At 45.2% G+C, this 7,863-nt stretch overlaps 1 long non-coding RNA gene across 1 annotated transcript; it reads left to right on the forward strand.

Moving 5' to 3' along the window:
• The first annotated feature begins 313 nt into the window (after positions 1 to 313).
• On the forward strand, positions 314 to 5,999 carry LOC124025025. Its single transcript, XR_006837134.1, has 3 exons — positions 314 to 1,250; positions 2,491 to 2,562; positions 5,598 to 5,999. It is a non-coding gene; the product is annotated as an uncharacterized LOC124025025 (long non-coding RNA).
• The last annotated feature ends 1,864 nt before the right edge of the window (positions 6,000 to 7,863 follow it).

Raw genomic sequence — 7,863 nt, forward strand, 5'->3', positions numbered from 1 at the left:
CCCCCATTATGCCATGTGTATTTATACCTGCGTTTTCTGTTTGTCTGTTGCCAGTTCGTTTTGTATGGTCAGGTCGTCACCAGCGTGATTCCTGGTTTTCCATGCTCTCTAGTTTTTTTTAATAGCTTTTCCGGTTCTATCTCTTCTGCCTGCCATTCTGTACCTGCCTGATTCTGATCTGGTTTATGAACTTCTGTCTGCCCTGAGCCTGTCTGCCGTCCAGTACCTATTGGACTCTGATCTGGTTACGAACCTCTGCCTGCCCTTTGCCTGCTCCCCGTGTTATAATACATTATCTGAGAACTGAACCATCCACCTCCTGTGTCTGCATCTGGGTCATATCCTGCGTCATTATAGGAACCTAGGAGCAAACCTAAAGAGGAACCAGGCTCTGAAAGGTGGACAGCCCTCTTCTGGCTGTGCCGGGTGAAGATTATAAGAGTACATGGCCATTTAAGGACAGATTGTTCTTCAAGATGTTCAAATGGGAGACGAGTGGAAGACCGCGTTCAGTACCACTACAGGGCATTATGTGTACTTTGTCATGCCGTACGGGTTGATGAATGCTCCATCAATTTTCAAATCCTTTGTAGACGAGATTTTCAGGGACCTGCACCGGCAGGGTGTAGTGGTGTATATCGATGACATTCTGATTTACTCTGCTACACGCGCGGAGCATGTGTCCTTGGTGCGCAATGTACTTGGTCGACTGTTGGCGCATGACCTGTATGTCAAGGCTGAGAAATGCCTGTTCTTTCAGCAGGCAGTCTCCTAAGGTATCGCATTTCCACATCAGGGGTGGAGATGGAGAGTGACCGCATTTCAGCCGTGCGTAATTGGACGACTCTCACCATAGAAAAGGAGGTGCTACAGACCAGGTTCCCGGAATAAGACGCACTATCCAGACTGTATGACTCAGACGAGCGGCCTATGGATCAGACTCCCATATTCTCGGCCTCCTGCCTGGTGGCGCCGGTGTTGTGGGATCTGGACACGGACATTGAGCAGGCGCTGCGTACGGAGCCCGCTCCCCTCCAGTGCCCTGTTGGGTGTAAATACGTTCCGTCTGCTGTCCGTGACCAGTTGATCTCTTGGGCCCACACGTCTTCCTCTGCTCATCCAGGGATCGGTCGGACGGTGCGCTGTCTGACTGGGAAGTACTGGTGGCCCACCTTGGCAAATGACGTGAGGGTTTGTGTCCTCCTACTCGGTGTGTGCCCAGTGTAAGGCTCCGAGACACCTGCCCAGAGGTAAATTACATCCCTTACCCGTTCCACAACGACCTTGGTCAAATCTGTGCTCTTCCTCTCACAGGGAATTACCACGATCCTGGTCGTTGTGGATCGTTTTTCTAAGTCCTGTCGTCTCGTTTGTTTTGTTGTGTTACCGGTTTGGAACTATAATAAAGTGTGCTTTATTTACTCTGCTCTCCTGCACCTGACTTCGCCTTCAAACACATCTTGACAAGCCACTTTAAACAATGTCGATGTATATGTTTTCATACCCTACATTACTCATCTCATATGTATATACTGTACTCTATACCATCCATGTATCATCCAGATGCAGTAGCATCTTGCCTATGCCGTTCGGCCATCACTCATTTATATATTATTTTGTACATAATTGTATTCATTCCTTTGCACGTGTGTGTGTGTGTGTGTATAAGGCAGTTGTTGTGAAAATGTTAAGATTATATTACTTGTTAGATATTACTGCATGGTCAGAACTAGAAGCACAAGCATTTCACTACACTTGCATTAACATCTGCTAACCATTTGTATGTGATAAATACATTTAATTTGATTTTTGATTTGAATATGTATATCCTTGCTTCAGGGCCTGAGCTACAGTCAATTAGATTTCGGTATGTCATTTTAGGCAAAAATGTAAAAATAGGGGCCAATCCTTAAGAGGTTTTAACATGCTGATAGAAATTTGGTAAAATGGATTTAAGCTTCCCTGCATTAAAGTCCCTGGCCACTAGGAGCGTTTTCCTGTTTGCTTATGATGGAATACAGCTCATTGAGTGCGGTCTTAGGGCCAGCATTGGTCTGTGGTGGTATGTAGCCAGCTACGAAAAATACAGGTAGATAGTGTGGTCAACAGCTTATCATGAGATACTCTACCTCAGGCAATCAAGACATCCTTAGATATCGTGCACCAGCTGTTTACAAATATACAGAGTCCCTCGTCCCTTGTCTTAGCAGATGCCGCTGTTCTATCCTGTCTATATAGCGTATAACCAGCCAGCTGTATGTTGATAATGTCATCGTTCAGCCACGAATCCGTGAAACATAAGATATTTGCAATGTCCCGCTGGTAGTTTAATCTTCCTTGTAGGTCGTCAATTTTTATTTTCCAACGATTGCACGTCGTTAACTAGTAGAACGGAAGGCAGTGGGGGTTTATTCGATTGCCTACAATTTCTCAGAAGGCAGCCCAACCTCCGCCCTGTTTTTCTCTGTCTTCTCTTCACTCAAATGACAGGGATTTGGGCCTGTTCCCGGGAAAGCAGTATGCCCTTCACGTCCAGCTCGTCAGAGTTTCTGCCAGTTCGAGGTGAGTAATCGCTGTTCTGATTTCCAGAAGTTATTTTCGGTCATAAGAGATAGTAGCAGCAACATTATGTACGAAATAAGTTACAAACAATGCAAAAAAACTAACAAAAAACATAGTTGGTTAGGAGTACATAAAACGTCAGCCATCTTCTCCAGCGCCATGATAGGTGAAAACATTTGTAACATTTGGGAAGTAAGCTGGGACAAGCTGAAATTGTGACTTCTACAGTGATGTATGCCTATAGGCAATACCATCAGCATTGGTGAGAAAGTACATATATGGGCAGATTAAGACCTATGATATACCATGTCGATGTCTGGGGTAAAACCTGCTATTTTAATTTGGTTTCCTTTAGGAACAGATCATTTCCCAGTGTGGTATTACGACTTGGGGAAGGTGGAATAAAATAGTAAATCACAGTGTGAAAAGTTCTGGTTCTGCTCAGAACTCCTCTTCCCAGTCTGTTCCGAGTATTCTACATTCTGGGAGGACACCAGTGCTTAACTACAGTGATTTAAGAGACAGATAGTAACAACACAGTCCACTCTCGCTCTCTGACTCTGAGAGTCACAACTCATACAGTGCATTCGGAAAGTATTCAGACCCCTAGACTTTTTCTAAATTTTATTACGTTACAGCCTTATTCTAACAATGATTAAACATTTTTTCACCCTCATCAACCTATAATTACAAACCAAAAACTGTTTTTTATAACTTTTTTGCAAATTTACAGCCTAGTGTCTTCTTCGGTATGAAGCTACAAGCTTGGCACACCTGTATTTGGGGAGTTTCTTCCATTCTTCTCTGCAGATCCTCTCAGGCTCTGTCAGGTTGGATGGGGAGTGTCGCTGCACATCTATTTTCAGGTCTCTCTAGAGATGATTGATTGGGTTCAAGTCCAGGCTCTGGCTGGGCTAATCAAGGACATTTAGAGACTTGTCCCGAAGCCACTCCTGCGTTGGCTTGGCTGTGTGCTTAGGGGTGTTGACCTGTTGGAAGGTGAAGCTTTGCCCCAGTCTGAGGTTTTGAGCACTCTGGAGCAGGTTTTCATCAAGGATCTCCCTGTACTACGCTCCGTTCATCTTTATCTCGATCCTGAATAGTCTCCCAGTCCCTGCCGCTGAAAAACATCCCCACCGCATGATGCTGCCACCACCATGCTTCACCGTGGGGATGGTGCTAGGTTCCCTCCAGACGTGATGCTTGGCATTCAGGCCAAAGAGTTTAATTTCGGTTTCATCAGACCAGAGAATCTTGTTTCTCATGGTCTGAGAGTCTTTAGGTGCCTTTTGGCAAACTCCAAGCGGGCTGTCATGTGCCTTTTACTGAGGAGTGGCATCCGTCTGGCCACTCTACCATAAAGCCTGATTGGTGGAGTGCTGCAGAGATGATTGTCCTTCTGGGACAGTCAAGGTAATCCCATCTCCACAGAGGAACTCTGGAGCTCTGTCAGGGTGACCATCAGGTTTATGGTCACCTCCCTGACCAAGGCCCTTCTCCCCCGATTGCTCAGTTTGGCCGGGAGGCCAGCTCTAGGTAGAGTCTTGGTGGTTCCAAACTTCTTCCATTTAAGAATGACGGAGGCCACTGTGTTCTTGGGGATTTTCAATGCTTCAGACATTTTTTCTGTACCCTTCCCCAGATCTAGATGGGATAGGGCAGTGCGATGGCGATTGCATCGTCTGTGGATCTATTGGGGCGGTAAGCAACTTGAAGTGGGTCTAGGGTGAATGTTATTTCATACATAGAAATAACATTCAACAGTACCATTCATTTAGAAGGTAGAGGTGATGGGCCTCCCATGTGGCGCAGTGGTCTAGGGCACTGCATCGCAGCGCTAGCTGTGCCACCAGAGACTCTGGTTTCGCGGCCAGGCTCTGTCCGGGCGCGACCGGGAGGTCCGTGGGCGACACACAATTGGCCTAGCGTCGTCCGGGTTAGGGAGGGCTTGGCCGGTAGGGAAATCCCTGTCTCATCGCGCACCAGTGACTCCTGTGGCGGGCCGGGCGCAGTGCATGCTAACCAAGGTAGCCAGGTGCACGGTGTTTCCGTGCGTCTGGCTTCCGGGTTGGATTCACGCTGTGTTAAGAAGTAGTGCGGCTTGGTTGGGTTGTGTTTCGGAGGACGCATGGCTTTCGTCCTTCGTCTCTCCCGAGCCCGTACGGGATTTGTAGCAATGAGACAAGATAGTAATTACTAACAATTGGATACCATGAAATTGAGGAGAAAAAGGGAGTAAAATAAAAAAAGGTAGAGGTGATATGATCCTTAATTATCCTCTCAAAGCACAGACAGAAGCGAGTGCTACGGGGCGATCGTTATTTAGTTAATTTACCTTAGGTACTGGAACAATGGTGGACATGTTGAAGCAAGCAAACTGGGATAGGGAGAGATAGAGGACATGGCTGGCAGCCTTGCAATGGTTAACACGCTTAAATGTCTTATTCACTTCGGCCACGGAGAAGGAGAGCCCACAGTCCTTGGGAGCGGGCTGCGTCTGCTGCACTTTGTAATCCGTGATTGTCTATAAACCCTGCCACATGAATTTCGACTCTACTTTGTCTCTGTACTGATGTTTTGCCTGTTTGATTGCCTTCCGGAGGGAATAACTGCACTGTTTGTATTCAACCATATTCCCGGTAACCTTGCTGTGGTTAAATGTGATGGTTCACGCTTTCAGTTTTGTGCAAATACTGCAATCTATCTGCTGGATGGAATTATGAAAGCGTCTCTTCTATTTCTCTCTCTTTTCAGTCATAATCTTTATTACACAGTGTCTCCTAATCACTGACCGCACCAGCCAGTCAATCAGCCAATTACTAAACCGGACAATAAGACTATAATTATGTTCAATCAGCCAGTTACTCAATACAGAGACTTCCAATCACTCTCAATCGTTATTTTACTACGTACATGCACTAATCATAAGACCTGCATCTATTTTTAGAAAACCCTCAAAAGAAGACTAGACTAATTTCCTCCCTTCTCTTCTGGTTGAGTTGACTTATTCTCCTGTCGGTCTCTGTCCTCAACAGGTCAGCTGTAAGATTGCTACAATGTTATCCAACTACTGAATCATGGCCTACAACAGCTGGCTGCTGGCCGAGGGAAACTACCCACACAGCCTGTCAGTGTCTCCCTCTTCTCCCAGAAGAGGCACCTCTGGTGGTACATCATCCTGGGCTGGGGTAAGCCTTTCTTACTGTAGAAACGGTAGAAGCTTTTACTTAAGTGACCATGAATTAGCAAGAATGAAGTACAAGTTTGCTAAAGTAAAAGCTTCTACATTGATTTTGGCTATGTGCTTCTATCCCTGTCTGGGAGCTTCTAATCACTGTCTTCTCCCATTCCATCAGTGGTGGGCCGTCAGGGCCAGCAAGGCCTTCTCTGCTGGCCTAAATAAATAAAAAATATATATATTTCCCCACAAATATGTATTAAATTATTCCCCAGAGTAAAAGTTACACTTCATTTCATAGCGTTCCTCTTGGTTGCACTGCTTCCAGCCCCAGGTTGAGATTTGGAGGGCTGGTCTTTATGTTAGATCTTTTATCCAATCATATTCAGCCATCATGTGTTGCCAGGGGTCTAAAATCTGCCCTCAGGCCTTCAGAATCAACAGTGCGGGCGCTTGTAGCTTAAAGTGAATGGAAATTCAAATTTAGTGTCAACCAATCAGCTTTAGAGTTGGCTATTATACGCCTGCTGGCTGGCTCCAGTGTTACACAGGAGCCAGCTAGCAGGCGTAGTGCGTGCACGCCTTTTGATTTGATTACCAATATTGAGAGGCAGGTCCTATATGGGCAGGTCTCAGAACTAGAAAACTGAAATTGATCAACGAATTAATTTGCGTACTACTAAACTGTTTTTTCAACCCACAATGGCGGAAGGAGAAGATATCGATTTGGTCGAGGATATAATTATAACGCCATTCTCAAGACAAACTTTTCAAGAAAAGTTAGACATTGTCAAGAGAGGTAGACGCCGACGCTACAAAGCCTGTCACAGGCGGGAAAGGGGTTCGTTTGCCACTTTCAACTATGGGCGCTATCAATGACTCACAGGCTCCGAGAAGCACTGCAAACTGTACTGCTGGGAATGCTTATTATTTGCAAGTGATCGATTTGGTGTTTGGAGCCACACTGGCTTTGCAAACCTAAGTTGTCTAACCAAGGCAGCAACGAGACACCAAAGTACGGCTGGGCACTTACAAGCAATGGTGCTTTTGAAAACTTTTGTGGACACCCGAGTGAATCTACAGCTCAACGAACAAGCGTGCAGGGCAACGAAGCTGCACAATGAAAAGGTATTGTACTCTTCCCCTGCAATTCTCTGAATAAAAATGTCAATTTCAAGGTGACGCAACGCCTGGTTATACTGCGTTTCTGTCTAAATGTATAGTGTCTAGAGCCATGGCATCATCATGATGGTAATAAGAGTTGGATTAATTCAGGTGGGACCGTGTAGTACTTAACTGAAGGCCCAGGCCCCAGAACCACGGCACGCTACTGCATTCCATTGTCTCTACAGGTTCTCCAATGGTCATCATAGTAGCCTGGCGCTTGGCAAAATATATCCATGAGAATGAAGAGTAGGTTATGTCTGTATTCAAGTATTCATGTCAGAATGCTTATATGCTCCCCACCTATAGTGTGTGTATTCCCCCCGGTTGTAAAGGTGCTGGGAGACGAGGGGATCTGGTGAATTCTCAGAGTTCCTGTTCTCCTCTTCATTGTTGTGAGTTCCGACATAACCTTTGACCCCATAACCAAGTTTGTGATTTTCTGTTAGTCAGCACCTCACTCAAAATCAGTCTCTTATTTAGGTTACCTTTCTGTTTTTTTCCTGAGTATCATAAGAATCCTGGTGGCCATGTTACGGATAAAGGACATGCATGTGAATTAGTTCAACCAGTACAGGTAGTGAGTGTTTTTATTCTGTTTGACAAAAACAATTAACAGCTACAGAAAAAAACAACTTTTGCCATGTTGATATCTTATGTAGTTGTATATCTTTATTTTCAGGCTTGCTATGTCCACCTTCCTTTTGGTATCTCTCTTTGGTTTGCACTACGTCCTCATTGCATTTCTCCCACTTAAAGTCAATGAAATATGGAACTTAATTGAGCTGGCTTTCGACTTCCACTCCACTCAGTACTCCAAGGTACTGTAGTGCCTTTATCCCACCTCTGTGGTTGTACTATATGTAGAGTACATTTCATGTACAAACTTCCAGTGGATCTATTTTTGGGGATACATTGAGTATACCTCAATATTTGGCTGTGCTTTGTTCTATTCTAAG

Source organism: Oncorhynchus gorbuscha, linkage group LG01, assembly GCF_021184085.1.
Source record: "Oncorhynchus gorbuscha isolate QuinsamMale2020 ecotype Even-year linkage group LG01, OgorEven_v1.0, whole genome shotgun sequence".
NCBI classification, from domain to species: Eukaryota; Metazoa; Chordata; class Actinopteri; order Salmoniformes; family Salmonidae; genus Oncorhynchus; species Oncorhynchus gorbuscha.